Source organism: Nomascus leucogenys, chromosome 7b (assembly GCF_006542625.1).
Source record: "Nomascus leucogenys isolate Asia chromosome 7b, Asia_NLE_v1, whole genome shotgun sequence".
Taxonomy (NCBI): domain Eukaryota; kingdom Metazoa; phylum Chordata; class Mammalia; order Primates; family Hylobatidae; genus Nomascus; species Nomascus leucogenys.
In genome coordinates this window covers 31,693,836-31,713,542 of record NC_044387.1, presented here as the reverse complement: position 1 = coordinate 31,713,542, position 19,707 = coordinate 31,693,836, and the positions used below count along the sequence as shown (strand labels likewise).

Below are 19,707 nucleotides of genomic sequence, written 5' to 3'. Positions count from 1 at the left end.
AAGAAATTGGGTCATTAGTGTCCAGCTGGAATTCAGTGGCCAAGCCAGACTGATTATCGATATAGAGCATGCATCTTAAAATTAATAATACCTTAACTGAATATATAATTGTCACCTAAATAGCATATGATATGCTGATGATACTTACAAACCAGGGTAAAATATAAGAGCACATGACTGGGCCACATAAGATGTAACAAGGAATGCAATCGTACTAAGATACATGTATCCTTCTACATGTTTTATACATATTTTTTCATTTATCTTCATTATAAACCTATGCAGCAGGTACTATTATTTTCCCTATTTTGCAGATAAAAATTGAAGAACCTAAAGTTAAACAACCATCCTAGATGAGCCAGCTGGTTAGTTAAGGAGCTGATTTGACCCAGCTTCAGTACTTTAACCACTCTAGCACACTGCTCCAGAGGGACACCTCCTAAAGGCTGTACCACTCTCCTTTCATTGTTGTGGAAGGAGGGAGTGTGCTTTGTACATGATAACAACATCTATTTGTGCATATGTTCAAATTTTAACTCAGGGTCTTCCTCTGTGTTTCCCTTCTGAGAAAACACCCTCACCAACTGCCCAGTGCTCAGAGCCAAAAAAAAAGTTGCAGTCTTTGTAGATACCTCCCTCTCAACTTTTCCCATTCAATATGTAACCTAATTCTATCAATATCACCTCACACCTACTGAGTCCAGCCAGTTCTCTGTTTCTGCTGCCCCAGACTTTTCATACTTGGACTTCTGCAAAACTTTTCTGTTGATTTTTTCCCCTAATTCTGTCTTACCCTCCCTCCCACCACTCCCTAATATAGCCTTGACTTCGCAGAGAAATCTTTTCAAAATATTGATTTGATCCCATATCTCTTAGTTTAAAATCTTTAAATAATTTCTCATTTTTTTGGTACAAAGACCAAACTCCCTAGCATTATTTAGGATAAGCAAACTTAGGAAAAATCTCTCCAAAATTCAATGATTTAAAGATGAAAGTTTATCCCTCTCTAATGTAACAAACCAGGACAAGGTCTCCAGGTTGGCAGAGGGTCATGTGTAAGATGTCACTGAGCATCCCAGGCTGAAGATGGTAAAACCTCTTGGATCACACAGCTTCCAGCATCACACTGCTCTCACCATTAGAGCTCACAGAATGGAGAATGAGCCTGTGGAGGAGATATACCTGCTGCCTTGAAATCCTGTCTAGGTTGTGGTGACATCACTTATACTCATGTTTCATTGGAGAGAAACCAGTCACATGGCCACATTGGATGCAAAGGAGACTGGGAAATGTAGTGTCTGGCTTGGCAGCTACATGCTGTTACTCAAAGGGGAAACAGATTCTGATGGACAGTTAGTTTAGTCATCTCTGGCGCACCTTCTTCCCAGCTTCATTTTCTACCATCATCAACCTTGCTCTTGATTCTAGCCACAACTTTACATTTGCATGTGAACACCTTATCTGAATCCAATTATCTTCTTCTCATACTGCAGGTATCAAGTCAAATGGTACTTGCTCAGGAAAGTCATTCCTCACCCGCAGGTTAGGTTAGGTCCTATCGTACTGCATATGGTACAGACTCTTTTTCCTCATAGCACTTATCACAGTTTTAATTTCTACATTTTACTCATGATTATTCATTATATTTCTTTGTCACTGGATTTTAAGTTCCTCAGAAGCAGAGGCCTTGCTCACTTTCGCACACCATCGTATCCCTTCCTAGCACAGTAACTGACTAGATACGTAGTAACTTATTGTTTCTATGTTGTTTTTGAGTTTTTCTTAGTAGTTTTGCCACATGATACTGTTATTCTTTAGAGCATTTTCCTTATGTTATCTTTTACTGCAACCTATACTCACTCATTCAATAAATGTATGTGTTATGCTAGACAATGAGGTACATAGACAGTGTGATGAGAAATGGAACAATGTGGTCTTTGATCTGAAAGTTTTTATTATGTAGTAGGATTAAATACTGAATGAGTAATATTGACACAAAGTATTATATAATCTCAGAAGTCAGCTGAGTGAGGCCTGCTATGCTGGTGGAAAGTTTTCTAGAGGAAGTAAGGGGTGGAGCTGGACCTTCACCTGTAGGTGCAGGAACAGTGCCCAAACATTTTGAATATATATGAGACATTGGAGACACCAGCTAAACACCTAAACTGAAGTTGGAGCTAGTCTGATATTCCCCAATAAGTCTGAACAGGAAAGTCCTTTGGGAACATCCTCTGACCTCCTGTGACCTCTTCTAGGAAGCAGCTTAGCATTTGAACTAGAGACAGGAATTGCCAATTGTCCTGGCCTGTGTCCAAGCAATTGTGTGTAAAATGGTTGGCATCCTGTGCTGTGTAACCAGCAGCATACTGTCTTGGCCTACAGTGGGATATAAAATCACACTTTAGTCGATTTCTTATAGCTTGGCAAAGGCTATAGGTAAAAGGAACTTTCATCAATATAAAAAGTCTGAACATTTCGGACAAATCTGGAAAAAGATTTGTGGCCACTGAAGCTGCTGGATGGTGAAATAAAAAATTACAATATTCAGATGAGGAAAACACAGAGGTGTTGGCAAGCTGAAGAATATTCCCAAAAGACTAGAAAAAAATAAAGATCTCACCCCATCAAACCAAAATTAAGCAAATGGATAAGTAATTTTGCCCCTGAATAAAGGCAAATTGTAGCAATCTTTGATTGCAACCCCTGTATTCCCCAATTCCCCTGACTCTCCTTGCCAGGCCCACCTGCCCTGTTAGAGGTTGGAAATGCCAGGCACAGCCCACTGGGAAAGCTGGCAGCTATGGCAAGACATGAAACCAATGCTGACCAACTGGGACCCGAGTGGAAGGAGGCTTTGGGTTAATGCTTTCCTACTAAAAGAAAAAGAGACTCAAAAGAAATCACCTCTTTTTCCTTCACTGGGTTGGCAGTGCCTGCCTGTGCCTTGTGGAACTATCGCAGCTGAATTGAGATCATGAGTGACAATGCTGATGATGGGGAGGAATTCAGATGAAAAAATAACAATGGCATCACTAAGCCGTGGCTCTGTGACTGACTCATCTAGCCCTATCTGGCACCCTATTATGTGAAATTACAAATTCCCTTATAATTTATGTCATTTGACCTGTGTGTTCTATTACCTGCAGCCCAAAACATCTTATGTGATAGAATATTTAATCAAATGAGGTATCAAATTCATTTAGATTAAAATAAAATGTAGCTTAAGAATCAAACTAAGGATTTTTAACCTGATTTACAAAATTATTTCTTTCACATTATATTTGCTTGTACACGAAATTAAATCTATCCAGGTAATATAGTGCCAAAACATCAGAGACCAACAAATATCAATCACAGTTCTCCTCATGTATTTGAGCAACTGAAGTATTCTTTCCTGTTGGATTTCAGTTTGCAGCATTTCAAAATTTATTCATCAATTTTCTTTATGTAATACATTAAAATATACTTTTCATTCCTCTAGAAATGTAGTTGAAATTTCATGTCCTTTTCACTTTGAATGTAGAAATTTGGGTTCGTTGGCCTGGCAAAAAAAGTTCCCACCCACGAAACCTGTCAATAATGACAAAATGAGCCAAGTAGAGCATTTGTAACAATTTCTCTATAAAGGATATTCTTTATACAACTTGAAAAGGAATTAAAATTACAAATGCAAAATTGAGCACAGGGCCTTGTAAGACCAAATTCAAGTGAGAGACCCTGATGTTTTAGCTTCATTAGCTTCAGGGTACAACTATCTCTGATAATCAGTTTTTAATTAAAAAAAAAAGTCAAAAGCCTCAATCTATTCTTTAGATATTGATGTCAAAATTCACATCACAGTTTCCAATCATGAAAAGCCAAAATAAATACCATTAACTTCAAAACCTGATCTGTAGCATAACGGTTATTAGGTGAAATGGGGTCAAGGCAATCTTCCTTCTTTTTCTAAAACTGTGCCCCACAATCTTTTTCCTGTAATGTCATCTATCTGAAGTTTAGTCATAAAGTCTGTTCCCGACAGGGGAGAGAAATGAGGACACAATGGTATGATCTATGCTTCCTGCCAAGGCCACTGCTTCGGTGATGGAGGTGCTTTGTACACTGGGTTATTGGATTGTGGCCTCTGTTCCTGCCTACATCCACCAGGGAGCCAAGCGCTCTGTCTTTATTTCGTGACCCTTGTGTTTACACTATTTCCCTCTCTGTGCCATGATTTCCTCTGAGCTATCAAATACTTCTAATTCCTATCCTCAGCCTGTGTGCTTCCTGCCAACTCCCAGGGGCAATCAGTTGCCTCCACACTTCTTAGATTCTGCCTGCCAAACTTCCTGCTCAAACATGTAACTGTACACACACACACATATATGTTCAATTTTTATGTCCTTTCTTATGGCTCTCTTCTAAAGTTGAAGAACTTTGAAACTATAAACTGTTTATCCTTTCTCTTAACTACCAAAACTTCCTTCTTCTCCTTTATTTATTTTTTTTTTTTAATGCAACACCTTTTAACTCATTTAAGGCTGGCCTCAGTGTCTGTATTCCTCAAGTGTGTTCATTTTGCAGTGGAAAGTTTTCAGGAAAATTGGACTTTACCCATTTATAGACTTCAAGCCTTATATTTTATTCATTTGGAATGGACTTTTTAAAAATGGGTTACTAATTTTGAAGGTTATTAATTTTTTGAAAGTGACTTAAATAAGTAATTTCCTGTTTGCTCTCCTAGTGGCCCCATGAATTGTGCTTGAATTGTTTTCTCATCTCATGACCCAGTAGACTGAATTATTAGGGCAGGATTAGGACCATGTACATCTCAGTACAGCCTTAGCACCTGGTTCAAGGACTGGAATATAGTAGGTGCTTGATGATTCTTTGTGGAATGGAATGAAAGAGAAAAATATTTAGTTTATTTAAAATTTGTTTTAATTATTACAGTCATTATATTGTAGAGGTAAATTTTTTACATACAGAAAATTTAGATTTTCTGTATAATCAGATTGTTCAGATTTCCTCCATGTCTGTACCTAAAACCACCAAAAATTATAATTTTTAAATGTGAATTTAAATATTTCATTTCATTTACTATCTAAAATGCTTGAACTGCTGATGGTTCATTTTTACTTAGTCCTAATGTCCTGGTTACTTTTTAAAGTAAAATGTTATTTTACTTATATATCATAGAGATGGCAATTCATTCAGAATTTGAGTTTCCTTCTTTACATGTCACCCACATCTATGTTTACTTACCTGATGCTCCTGCTCTTTCCTTTTTTTCCTAATTTTTATTACTAATAACAGTGTTAAGAAATACATACATTTCTAACTTCCAACAAATAAGCCTAGCTCATATTTTTAATTGTTAAAATTAGGTCTAATTTTAAAGTGAATGCACATAAATAATGGGTCCTTGCTATTTCCACACACACATCATGAATTTCATGAAGGTAATTATAAGCAGAATAAGAGAAAATTCCACACATCCCTTCTACGAGAGAGCGGCATTGGAAAGTTTCAAACCCACGTGGCTTCAAATCCAGCTCTGACATTTAGTAACTGTGTGGTATTCAGGAGTTATTTAACTTCTTTGAACTTCAGTTTTTTCATTAGGAAAATAGAAAACATAAGGACCTCAACTGGTGGTTAGCAGGGTAAATGGTATTAAAATATATTAATTATTTAAGACATGGTAGATTATATATTGATATTATTATTTTGTGGACTTTTAAAGTCAAAGAGACAACCAGCTATAAATATCAGAACTTGATTTTAAAATGAAAAAGAAAAACTATATTTAAATAATCTATTTCAGGCCAGGCACAGTGGCTCATGCCTGTAATCCCAGCAATTTGGGAGGCTGAGGCGGGCAGATCATTTGAGGTCAAGAGTATAAGACCAGCCTGCCCAACATGGTGAAACCCTGCCTCTACTAAAACCACAAAAATTAGCTGGGTGTGCTGATACACACCTGTAATCAAGTAAGCTACTTGAGAGGCTGAGGCATGAGAATCACTTGAACCTGGGAGGCAGAGGTTGGAGTTAGCCAAGATTGCACCAACACACTCCAGCGACAGAGCGAGACTATGTCTCAAATAAATAAATAAAATGAATAACATATTCCAAATGCTTTGTCTACAATGTACTTACAATGTTAAGACTATTTACAACTTCATGTTCTTATGTAAGGTTTTGATATTTTATAGGTAAAAAATGAAGTATGTGTTCATGTATGCATTAAGGTATTATTTCTACACACAAAAAATTTGCAGAACTAAGAAAATTACCCTGGGAAACCAAGAGGAGAAACACACTTCTATTTGCATTAGGTGGATGTCTCAGACACAGCCAAACCTGTATCTAATCAGAACAGGCAGTTCCCGAAATTATAACTTTGAGGTTCTAAAAAGCTTGAACATTTTAAAAGAATTTCTGCTTTACATTATTGTTGTACATTTTAGCGTGAGTGATTCCTGTTTAGCTTTTGGCATGCCAATTCCATGAGTGTGGTTAACTCACAGTTCTGGACTGCCCATTTCAGAATCATTTACGACTGCTTTCTCATCTTCTACTGTGAAAGCTCGGCAGATAGGGCTTAAATACTCAGGTTCCACACACACTTCTGGCTAGCAGCGACCTGACCATGTGATCCAGCTCTACACTCAAAGATTGAGTAGCTTACCTGCTGAGAAACTTTTTTTAAAAGTGGTTTACGAAGGGCACTGGCCTTTGGTTTTTCTCTTCCCACTTCTTCTGGCTTCGGCCTAGATAGTGGATGTGAGCTTGCAGAGCAGCAGCCGTGTTACATACAACCTGAGACAACATACACCAGACCTGGCCTGTATACTCTGAGAACACTAAAAATACAAAAAATCAGCCGGGCACGGTGGCGGGCGCCTGTAGTCCCAGCTACTCTGGAGGCTGAGGCAGGAGAATGGCGTGAATCCAGGAGGCGGAGCTTGCAGTGAGCCGAGATCGCGCCACTACACTCCCGCCTAGGCGAAAGAGCGAGACTCCGTCTCAAAAAAAAAAAAAGAAAGAAACAAAGTTCTCTGGAACCCTGGACTACTAACCCCTGCTTCTCTCTGTTAAGATAGATCATTCTTGTGTATCTAAATCATTTCACAGACTTCTGGTTGGTTAAACCTGAATTTAATCCTAATTGATATGCGCTTCAACCCAAGCACAGAAGAAAAAAAACATGATTTAACGACTATTTTCATAGTTCTCTTAAGGATGGTACATATCACACACCATTGTAGGCACACTGAAATAAAATTAATTCATTACAGAAAATGTATTATTAGGACATTAGAACCTACTTCTCTTCCAGGTCTGGTTGAGAAAGATTGTACCAAACTCTGCTATATAAAATACAGCCTATAGACCAACAGCATAGGCACCATCTGGTAACTAATTGGAAGCGTAGAATCTCAGAATTCTCCCTCTTCACCTACTGAATCAGAACTTGCATTTTAACTGTGATTCCCAGATGATTCACATGTACCATAAAGTGTTTTAAATGCTGGATGAATTATGAGCTCCCGAGGTCAAAGGAACAGTATTAAAAAAAAAATCTTTTGTACCTCTATTTCCCGGTACAATGTCTAGATGGAACATAATAAGCCCACCCAAATATTTGATGAATGAAACATAACACTGGCTCAGTGTCAAGCATTAAATTCCATTATAGGTTTGATTATCACAAATCTTAACCATTATTTGCAAAGCTGAGCTTATGACTGTGAGGAAATGAATAATGAGACAGATATCATGAAAAAAGGAAAAGTGGTTAAAAAGTTACAAAGCATAGAATGAAATAAATCATAGGCTCTAGATGTGCACTGAAATTAAAAGTTTTAAGAAACATAGGCCCCTATAACAGAAAGTTAAAATTGGAAAATTAATGTCTAAGTAATGGGGATCTGTCCTTGCCAACATTCATTATATTACCTAGAGCTGTCTTGATTTGTCTATTTTAGGTTCTCCTATTTGGGAGAGTGGTGGACCACTTGACTCTGAAGAAAGCTAAAAATGCTATCTCAGGAGAATGCACACACACACACAGACACACATGCACACACACACAGACACACATACACACAGACACGCTTAATTCAGTTTCAGGAAGTGCCCAGACTTCCTAAAACTTAGCTATCGAAGAAGGTACAGTGTACTTTAGGTAAAGAGCCCTTCATGATGTTTGAATTTTCTACATTACAAGTTAAATAAATGATGGTCTATGAAATCTAGAAATGATTTGGAGAAACAGACTTAGTCTCCCTCCTTACATATTCCACATCCTAAATTAACTTTTGACTGAGGGTTGAATTGTGGCCTCCTCTCCACTACAAATATATTGAAGTCCTAACTCTGGTACCTCAGAATGTGACCTTATTTGGAAATAGAGTTGCTGCAGATATAATTAGTCCAATGAGGTCATACTAAAGTAGAGTGGGCCCTTATCCAATAAGACTGATGTCATAGTGGAAGAGACACAGAGACAGACGCGTGAGGGGAGAACATCAGTGATGATGCAGCCAGAGATTGAAGTGCTGTATCTGCAAGCCCAGGAACACCAGGGGCCACCAGAATGTGGAAGAAGCAAGGAAGGATCCTATCCTGGAAGTTTAGGAGGGGGTATGATTCTGCCTACACCTTTATTTATGACCTCAAGACTCTAGAACTGTGAGAGAAGAGATTTCTGTTGTTTTAAGCCCTCCAAGTTTGTGGAAATTTGTTACAGCAGCCCTAGGAAATAGTTGGAAAACATAATCTAGAATTATAATAATTGATTTCAAAGTGTCTGTCGAGGTTATTAATAAAAACTTTTATTCAGAAGGTATTCACTGATCTTCACTATGTGAATTCACTGATCTTCAATTTGCCATGTAACATACCCAAATAAATCAAGAATAGACTCTTATTCTTAGAGAAAAGATAGCCTAATTTTAATTTAAAATTTACTTAGTTGATCAGGGTTTCAGTTCTTTCATCAATGAAATGGACATTAAATGTTTAACATTAAAATTGCCTCTGAGTTCCTCTCAGAGTTCCTATCAGAATTTCTATCAGATATAGATAATAATTGATTGGCAGTTTATTTGCTAAGGAATTATTTAAAATGAATTGTAGATTCTTAACCTAAAGAAGAGAAAACCAGCTCTCTTCAATTAGTCGAAAGGCAATTAACTAGAAGAGTTATTGTTGTGTATGACCTCAAATGATAGACGGGAACTGGCAGAGATGAAATTAGACTAAATACCCATAAGAACTTGTTAATTATTTTAGCTTTAACAATATATTCTGGCCCACAAATTAATAAGTTCTTGGTCATAAGACTTGTTTTGCCGAAGAGTCATTTGCCAAGATGTCTTTAAGGGTTTCAATCATTCCCAAGTTGGTTGGAAGATCATATCTCCCAAACACTATGGGATCAAAAAGGGTATATTTGGAAGATGAATCACTCTGGAGATAAAATGAACTTCAAACCCTACTGTATCTGTTCCTTAGTAACTATGTAAACTTAATTTCTGAATATCATGTTCCTCTCCTGTAAATACAGATATTAATACCCACATTAAAGTATTGTTTTGAATTATAAAATAATGCATACCAAGTGTATAGTCATTAGTTGACAATAAATGCTGATTCTCTCCTATGCCCTGTAACTCTATGTGTATTTATATTTGCTACTGTTTACTATGTTAGGATACAAAAATAAACTCCTAAATAAAACAAGAGACCACCATTAAATAATATTTTAGAACAATTATTCAGGAAGATAAGTAATAAAGTATTACCTACTGCCACATGTTAATTTTATAGTTGTGGGGATGTAGAAGTTTGTCACCAGCCACTCAGATTTGTTCTACATTTGATCCTTAAGGGGAGCAACAGTACTTTCCTCAGAGCATTTAGAATAGAAAGTCCTGAACAACATTTTGAAGGTACAGGGAAAGAGCAAAGGTTCAAAAACATTGCAAAGCTCCAGAAGCACCAACAAAGTTCTGAGTAATTTGAGAACAAAACCAGCCTCCAATTATTTTATCTTTAAAAGCAATTACTTCTTCATGACAATTATTCACATATTTTTAATTTGCAAAAATATTCTCTTTATAGTGAGCATATACGGAGCTGTATACTCAGCTTCTTTAATTTAGCTGTTGTGTGGTATAATTTTATAGTTATTTTGTTTTCAGATTTCATGTTCTGGATGTCGATATTAATGTAGCAATAGTCTGCATTTTTTTTTCACTAGAGATAGGCTGTTTGCTCACACATTCCTGAAAGCAACATGAAAAAAAAAAAGGCCCATCAATTACCCTTTGCAAAATCTACGTATTTTCCTATGCTTTCTCTGTGTAAAACAATACAAATTACAAAATATTTTAAAATTTATATCTATCCTTTTGGGTGTTAAGTTCTGTTTTGCTGAAGATACTAAATCCTTCTATTTTATTTATTTATTTATTTATTTATTTAAACCATGCAAGGAGACTGTTTATTTCCAAAGGATTTTGCAATAAACATAATGAATAGGTTCCAGGCAGCTGTTCTATTCTTCTCCCTCATTCTCATCCTCAGAGGAGTCGGTGCTTACTTCCTCATAATCCTTCTCCAGGGCGGCCATATCCTCCCTGAGCCTTGGAGAACTCACCGTCCTTCATGCCCTCACCAGCTACCCAGTGTACAAACGCCCTCTTGACATACATCAGCTTGAACTTGTGGTCCAGGTGGGCCCAGGCCTTGGCAATGGCAATTGTGTTGTTCAGCATGCACACATCACACTGTACCTTGGCCAGGTCACCCCCAGGCACCACAGTGGGCAGCGGTTAGTTGATACCAACCTTGAAGCTTGTGGGGCAGCAGTCCACAAACTGAATGCTGCACTTGGTCTTGATGGTGGCAATGGCAGCATTGACATCCTTCGGTACATCTCTGTGGTACAACAGGCAGTAGGCCATACACTTGCCATACCAGTAAGCCATATTCCCTAAAGTGCCATACCATCACACTTTGCCATCTGGCTGGCAGGCTCAAAGCAGGCATTGGCGATCCCTGCCAAAAACAACTGTTGTGGTACACCTTCTCTGCAGAGATGACTGGCGCATAGGTGGCCAGGGGGATGTAGATGTGAGTGCAGGCCACCAGGTTGATCTGACACTCTGTCAGGTTCATGTTGAGGGCCTTGTCAAAGTGCAGAGAAGCTGTGGTGGAGGAGGTTACTTTGCTAATGAGGCAGTTGAGATTGGTGTAGGTTGGGGACTCAATGTCCAGGTTGTGGCAGCAATTGTCATAGATGGCTTCATCATCCACCATGAAGGCACGAGCTGAGTGCTCTAGGGTGGTGTGAGTGAGTGGTCAGGATGAAGTTGTAGGGCCCAACCATGGCTGTGGACACCTGCAGGGCTGAGTAGATGGAGAATTACAGCTTAGATTTTGCCATTGTCACCAGACAGCCGCTCCATCAGGAGTGAGGTAAAGCCAGAGCCAGTGCCCCTGTCAAAGCTGTGGAACACCACGAAGTCCTGAACTCCTGTGCACTGGTCAGATGGCTTCCAGGTCCAGTCCAGCACTGGGTCATTGATCTCTTTGCCAATGGTATAGTGACCATGGACATCGATGTTGAGAGCATCCTCTTTTACAGTGATGAGCCACTCTGGGTGGAAGAACTGTTGGTATATGCCATTTCAGATTTCATCAATGGCCATAGGCTCCAGATCCACAAAAAGTCCAGGACACATGTTTTCTAGCACTGGTTTCACAGAAGAAGCTGGTGAAGATCGACTATCCCCTTCACCAATGGTCTTTTCACTCGGCTTCTGCCCATCAGTTTGAATCTCATGTTCCAGGCAGTAGAGCTCTCAACAGGTTAGCATTGCCCATCTGGACACCTGCCTGCCCTGTATGGACTGAAATGTATTCACACATGGCACATGGTGAATCCCAGTGGTGTGTCTTATGTAGAGTCAGGGTGATGGGTCTCAGCGAGAACTAACCCATCTTTTAAGGACATTTTGTGTCTTGATTTAAAAAGTTTTAATTTTCCTGACACTAAAACATTGACATTAAAATGTGCAATTCAAATATATGTGGGAGAAAAGTGAAAGAAACACTGATTCAGCCTTAAGATAAGTGTATCCTAAGACTTCATTCTAGCTCTGCTATGTATTAGTAGTATGATTCTGGACAAATTATCTAATTTCTCTAAATTTTTGTTTTCTTACTTGCAAAAAGGAAATAATATATTTTTCCTGTAAATCTTAGAGTGGTAAATTTAAATTTAGTATGCATATAAAATTTATTTGCAAATTATTAAGGGCTAAACTGATAAAAAATATTATTTAACATGACATTATATCTTCATCACCAATTTCCATATTTCTATTGTTTCTTTTATGCCTATCTTCGGCATAACTTTTACTCAGCACCCAAGACAACGAATGATAGGCTTGGTCCATTTTATATCTGGCTTGTTATTTTGAAAGTCTGAAGAAAATAAAGACCCTAATTCACCAAATGAGGAAGATTAATTCCTCATTCAACAAGTTCATTCATTCAACAAATAATTATCAAGCACCAACTGTGTACAAGAACTGTGCTGAGTGATGGGCCTACAACAATGAAAAATACAGATCAAATTTTTGTCTTCATTCAACTTCTATTTTACTAGGTGAGACATAAAATAAACAATCTAAACAAACAAGCAAGAAACTATATGTGAGGTGATGAGAAATGTTAAGGAGTAAAAGCAGAGCAGGAGTGAGTGCTTGTGGATGCAAGTTTATGTAGGGTGACTAGGAAAGGTTTGCTGAGAAGGTCATATTTGAGTAAAGATCTGGACTGATAAAAGTGAGGGAGGGGCCCATGCAGCTATCTGGGACAACAGGGTTACAGGCAGAAGGAACAATGTGTACCAAAGCTCCAAGGCAGAAGCATATTGGCATATTAGAGGCAGAGAGAAGGCCAGTGCACCTGGTGAAGAGTGAGTAAGATGAAGAGCTGTAGGAGATGAATTTGGATAGGTAAGTGGAAGAGGCAGATGACCTACAAGCTGTCAGCCATTGTTAGAATTTAGGCTTCTATGAGAGATAGGAAGTCATTTGCTGGTTTCATACAAAGAAAAAACAGGATCTGACCATTGTTTTAACATGATCCCTCTGGCTACGCTGCCTGGAACACAGTGAAGATCAAGGTGAAACAAGGACATAATTCAAGAGGTCATTTAAATAATTATTGTCTTGGACCAAGATTTTAGTATGAAGGTAGTAAAATTGGTAAGATTCTGAATATATTTTCAGGATACAGCTGTCAGAGTTTGCTGATGGATTAGTCGTTGAGTACAAAAACAAAGTGAAGAGTGAAGAATATCTCTAAGAATCATGGCCTGAGCAATAAAAGAATAGTATTACCATTTTCTCAGATGGGAAACAAAACGAGAGTCCTATTTAGGAGAATATCAGTCCTTCAGTTTTGGACATTAAAAGTGATTATTACCCATATCATAGCCACACACTTTCTCCTGGGTTCTCACTTAGGAACACAGGCAAACATTTTTGACTTCTAGTGAGAAGCCTTGAGTCAACTAATAGAGGAATTCCCAAAGTATGCAGTTTTTTATTTTATCTTATTTTATTTATTTTATTTTATTTTATATTTTATTTTTGCCATAAGAGCCAGGCTTCCAGCTTTCACCATATAAATAACAGTGAAAAAAAAATAAAACAGTGGTTATAACTCATTTCCCTGTCAAGCCTTCAATCAATATTCTCAGCCATAGACAGTAGCCTGTCTCACCAGCAGGAAGGCAATAGTCAGAACCAGCTGCCCACATCTTTAAAAGTCCAATACCTCTAAGTCTCAAATTTGAGGTAACCCTGGAAAAATCACAGAACTCTCTGTTCTTCAACTAAATAGGAAATAACACACTCTGTGATCTACCTTTGTTACAAGGTTATTGTAAGGATCAAATAAGACAAAATATACAATAATGTTATATAGGCATAGTAGTCATGACTGTTTAACAACAAAGCCATAGTGAGACTATTTTTTTTTTTTGCAAATAGACACTTATCAGCTGTAGATGGTATGATTGGAAGAATATAAGTTGTTTTTAAAAAAAAATCATCAGTTCCAAGCAAGTTGCTTTTTTACTGATACATAATATTTATAGATATTTATAGATATATGTGATATTTTGTTACACGCATAGAATTTGTAATGATCAAATCAAGGTTTTTAGGATATCCATCATCTAAAGCATTTATCATTTTTATGTATTGGGCTCATTTCAAGTCCTTTCTTCCAGCTATTTTGAAATATGCAATACATTTTTGTTCACTGTAGTCATTCTACTATCGAATAGTAGAACTTATTCTTTCTATTGACTATTTTTTTATACCCATTAACCAAGCTCTCTTCATCCCCCTCCTCCTACCCACGTCCTCCTCCCAGCTTCTGGTATCTATGATTCTGCTCTCTACCTCTGTGTGATCAACTTTATTATCTACTACATATGAGTGGGAACATGCAACATTTCTCTTTCTGTGCCTGGCTTGTTTCACATAACATAATGACCTCCAGTCGCAATCATGTTACGTCAATAATAGGATTTCAGTCTTTCTTATGGCCAAATAGTATTCCACTATGTATATATATCCCATTTTCTTTATTCATTTATTTATGGATGAACACTTAGATTAAGTCCATATCTTTGCTATTGTGAATGGTGCTGCAATAAACATAAGGGTGAAGTTATCGTTTTGATATACTAATTTCCTTGCCTTTGGATATACACCCAGTAGTGAGGTTGCTGGATCATATGGTAGTTCTGTTTTTAGTTGTTTGGATAAATCTCCATACTGTTTTCAATAGGGGTTGTACTAATTTACATTCTCACTAACAGTGTTTAAGAGTTTCATTTTCTCGACATCCTCACCAGCTACTGTTATTTTTTGTATTTTTTATAATAGCTATTCTGACTGGAGTAAGATGATAGTTCATTGTGCTTTTTATTTTAATTTCCATGCATTAGTGGTAATGAGCATTTTTATATACCTGTTGGCATATGTACATCTTCTTTTGAGACACGCCTATTCATGTCCTTTGCCCATTTTTTAATGGGATTATTATTTTATTCCTGTTGAGTTGTTTGAGTTCCTTGAATCTTCTGCATATTAGTCCTTTGCTGGATAAGTAGTTCTCAAATATTTTCTCTCATTCAACAGGTTGTTTCTTCATTCTTTTAATTGTTTCCTTTGCTGTGCAGAAGAATCTTAGTTTGCACTTGCCACATTTGTGTATTTCTTTGTTGTTGCTGCCTGTGTTTTTGAGGCCTTAGCCAAAAAATCCTGTCCAGACCAATGTACTGGAATATTTCCCCTATGTTTTCATCTATCAGTATTAGAGTTCTGGGTCTTATGTTTAAGTCTTTAATCCAGTTTGAGTTTATTTAAGTGAAAGATAAGAACCTAGATTCATTCATCTACATATAGATATCCAATTGGCCCAGCACAATTTATTGAAGAGGACTTCATTTTCCCAGTATATACTATCGGTGCCTTGTTTAAAATCAGTTGGCTGTAAACATATGGATTTATTTCTGGGTTCTATATTCTGTTCCGTTTGCCTATGTGTCTAATTTTATGCCAATACTATGCTATTATGGTTACCATAGCCTTGTAATACATACTGAAGTCGGATATTGTAATGCCTCCAGCTTTATTCTTTTTGCTCATCATTGCTTTGGCTATTGGTTATTTTATGTGTGTGTGTACTTCCATAAAAATTTTATGATTTTTTTATTTCTGTGAAGAATGTAATTGGTATTTTGATAATAATTACATTAAATATGTAGATTGCTTTGGGTGTTAGTAATTCTTCCTATCCATGAACATGTGATATCTTTTCATTTGTGTGTTCTTCAATTTTTTCATCAGTGTTTTTGTTTCCTTTGTAGAAGTCTTTCAACTCTTCGGTTAAATTTATCCCTATCTCTCTCTCTCTCTCTCTCTCTCTCTCTGTCTCTCTCTCTCTCTCTCTCTGTGTGTGTGTGTGTGTGTGTGTGTGTGTGTGTGTAGTTATGGTAAATGGTATTGGCTTGTTGTTGTTGTTAGTTTATTATTGGTCAGTAGAAATGCTACTGATTTTTGTATACAGATTTTGTATCTTGTAACTTTACTGAATTTAATTATCAAATCTAAGAATTCCTTTGGTTTTTAAAAAGTATAAGATAATATCTGAAAAAAAAGACAATTTGAAGTACTCTTTTCCAATTTAGATGCCTTTTATTTCTTTCTCTTGCCTGATTGCTTTGACTAAGACTTCAAGTACTATGTTGAATAAAACTGGTGAAAGTGAGCAAACTTGTTCCAGTCCTTAGAAGAGAGGCTTTCAGCTTTTTTCCATTCAGTAGAATGTGAGCTGTTAATCTGTTGTATGTCTATGCCTAATTATAGTTAAGCGTTTTTATCATCAAGGGATTTTGAATGTTACCAAATGCTTTTTCTGCATCTGTTGAGAGGATAATATGGTTTTTGTCTTTCATTCTGTGGATATGATGTATCACATTGATTGATTTGCATATGTTGAACCATTCTTGCATCCCTGGAATAAATCCCACTTGACTATGGTGTTTTATCTATTCGATGTGTGCTGTTAGATTTAGTTTACCAATATTTTGTTGAGAATTTTGGCATCTATGTTTATCAGGGATATTGGCTTTTAGTTTTCTTTTTCTATCGTGTCCTTGTCTGGATTTGGTTTCAGGATGATTCCGGCCTTATAGAATAAGTTAGGGGAGAATTTCTTCCCCTCAACTTTTTGCAATAGTTTCAGGAGAATTAATGATAGTTTTTCCTCAGTAAAATTCAGTAGTGCAGGTATCCGGTCCTGTGCTTTTCTTTTGGGAAATGTTTTACTACTGATTCAATATTGTTAGTTGTTCTTTGTCTGTCCAGATTATTTATTTCTTCCTGATTCAGTCTTTATAGATTGTATGTTTCCAGGTATTTATAGGTTTCCTTTGTATTTTCCAGTTTGTTTGCATATAGTTGTGCATAACAGTCCTTGACAATCTTTTTTATTTCTGTAAAATCAGTGATAATTTCTTTTTTATTTCTGATTTTGTTTATTTGGGTTTTTTGCTTTTTTCTTGATTAGTCTAGCAGTTTATTTATTTTGGTTACCTTTTCTAAAAATGCTTTTTGTTGATCCTTTCCTTTTTTTAATTTCATTTAGAAATACTACTCTGTTCTTTCTGCCTACTAATTTTGAGTTTGAGTTGTTCTTGCTTTTCTAGTCTCTTGAAGTGCATCATTAGATTATTTATTTGAAGTCTGTTTACTTCTTTGATGTAGGCATTTATTGCTATACAGTTCCCTCTTAGCACTGCTTTTGCTGTATTCCACAGATTTTGTTTGTTGGGTTTCCATTTTCATTTGTTTCAGTAAATGTTTTTTATTTCTTTTTAATTTTTTAATTGACCCAATGGTTGTTCAGAAGCATGTTATTTAATTTCCATGTATTTGTACAGTTTCAAAAGTTGCCCTTGTTGATTTTTAGTTTTATTATGCTGTTGTTTCAGAAAAATACTTGGTGTGATTTTGGTTTTTTGAAGTTTTTTGAGACATATTTTGTGGTCTAACACATGGTCTATTCTGGAGAATGTTTCATGTGCTGATAAGAAAAATGTGTATTTTGTAGCTGTTGGATAAAATGTTCTGTAGGTGTTTGTTAAGTCCATTTGGTCTAAAGTGCCATTGAAATCCAGTGTTGCTTTACTGATATTTTGTCTAGATGATCTGTCTAATGCTGACACTGTGGTACTGACATCCCCAACTATTATTATATTGGGGTCTTTTTCTCCCTTTATATCAAATAATATTTGCTTTATATATATATGTGTGCTCCATTGTTTCACACACATTTAGTTGTTATACCCTCTTACTGAATTGATCCCTTTTTCATTACATAATAACCTTCTTTGTCTCTTTTTATGATTTTTGACTTAAAGTCTGTTTTACCTAATATAAGAATAGATATGCCTGCTGCTTTTTGTTTCTGTTTTCATGGAATATCTTTTTTCATCCTTTTTTTTCTGTCTACATGTATCTTTACATGTGAAGTGAGTTTCTTGTAGACAGCATATAATTAGATCATTAAAAAAATGTATTCAGCCAGTGCTAATTTTTCAAGTGGGAAATTTAATTCATTTACATAAAAGGTTATTCTAGATATGTCAAGGCTTATCCTTGTTATGTTCTGAATTGTTTTCTCATTTTTTTTATAGTCTTTGTTCCTTTCTTTTTCTCTTACTGTTTATCAATGTGATTGTATGGTTCTCTGTAATGGTAACATTGGACTCCTTTCTCTTCCTCATGTATGTTTACTCTACCAATGAGTTTTATACTTTTCTGTGTTGTCATGATGGTAGATATTATCCTTTCACTTCCAGGTATAGGACTCCCTTAAGCATTTCTGGTAGGGCTAGTGTAGTGCTGATGAATTCTCTCAGTTTTCTTTTCCTGGGAAAGGCATTATTTCTCTTTCACTTATGAAGAATAACTTTGCTAGATGTAGTATTCTCAGCTATCAGTATTTTATCCCTTCAGCACTTTGCATATATCACCCCATTCTCTCCAGGACTGTAAGGCTTTGGCTGAAAAATCTGCTGTTAGACTGATAAAGTTTCCTTTATCTTTGACTAGATGATTTTCTCTTGCTGTTTATAGGAATCTCTCTTTGTCTTTGACTTTTGACACTTTGACTATAATGTACTGTGGAGACATTTTTGGATTTTATCTGTTTGGGGATTGCTGGGCTTCACATACCTGGATGTGCAAATCTCTTGGTAGACTTGGGAAGTTTTCATTTATCATTTTGTTAAATAGGTTTTTGCACCCTTTCATTCTCTCTTTGCCTTCTAGAATATAAATAATTTGTTTATTTGATCTTTTTGTAGTGTCCCATATGTCAGATAGGCTTTCTTTATTCTTTGTTATTCTTTTGGTATTTTTTGTTTGACTGGATTATTTCAAATACCTATCTTCAAGTTCTGAAACTACTGTTTCAAGCTATTGTTGAAGCTCTCAATTGTATTTTTATTTCGTTCACTGACTTTCAGTTCTAGGATTTCTGTTTGGCTCCTTTTTATGATACTTATCTCTTTGGCAAGTTTCTCATTCATACCCTGAATATTTTTTCTGATTTCTTTCTATTGTTTTTCTTTGTTCTCCCGTATCTCAATGAGCTTCTTTAATATCATTTTTTTAAATTATTTTTCAGCCATCTTACAAATGTCTTTTTCATTGGAATCTGTTTCTGGAGAATTATTGTTTTTCTTTGGAGGTCTCATATTACCCTTTTTTCCCTCTTTATTGTGTCCTTTCTTTTTTTTTTTTTTTTTTTTGAGACAGAGTCTCGCTCTCTCACCCAGGCTGGAGTGCAGTGGCGCGATCTCGGCTCACTGCAAGCTCCGCCTCCCGGGTTCACGCCATTCTCCTGCCTCAGCCTCTCCGAGTAGCTGGGACTACAGGCGCCCGCCACCACGCCCGGCTAATTTTTTGTATTTTTAGTAGAGACGGGGTTTCACCGTGGTCTCGATCTCCTGACCTCGTGATCCACCCGCCTCGGCCTCCCAAAGTGCTGGGATTACAAGCGTGAGCCACCGCGCCCGGCCGACTATTGTGTCCTTTCATTGATATTTGTGCCTCT

General features: G+C 36.7%; 1 pseudogene; it reads right to left on the bottom strand.

The window, feature by feature from the left end:
- Positions 1-10,549: 10,549 nt before the first annotated feature.
- On the bottom strand, positions 10,550-11,925 carry LOC100594966 (annotated as a pseudogene).
- Between the last annotated feature and the right edge of the window lie 7,782 nt (positions 11,926-19,707).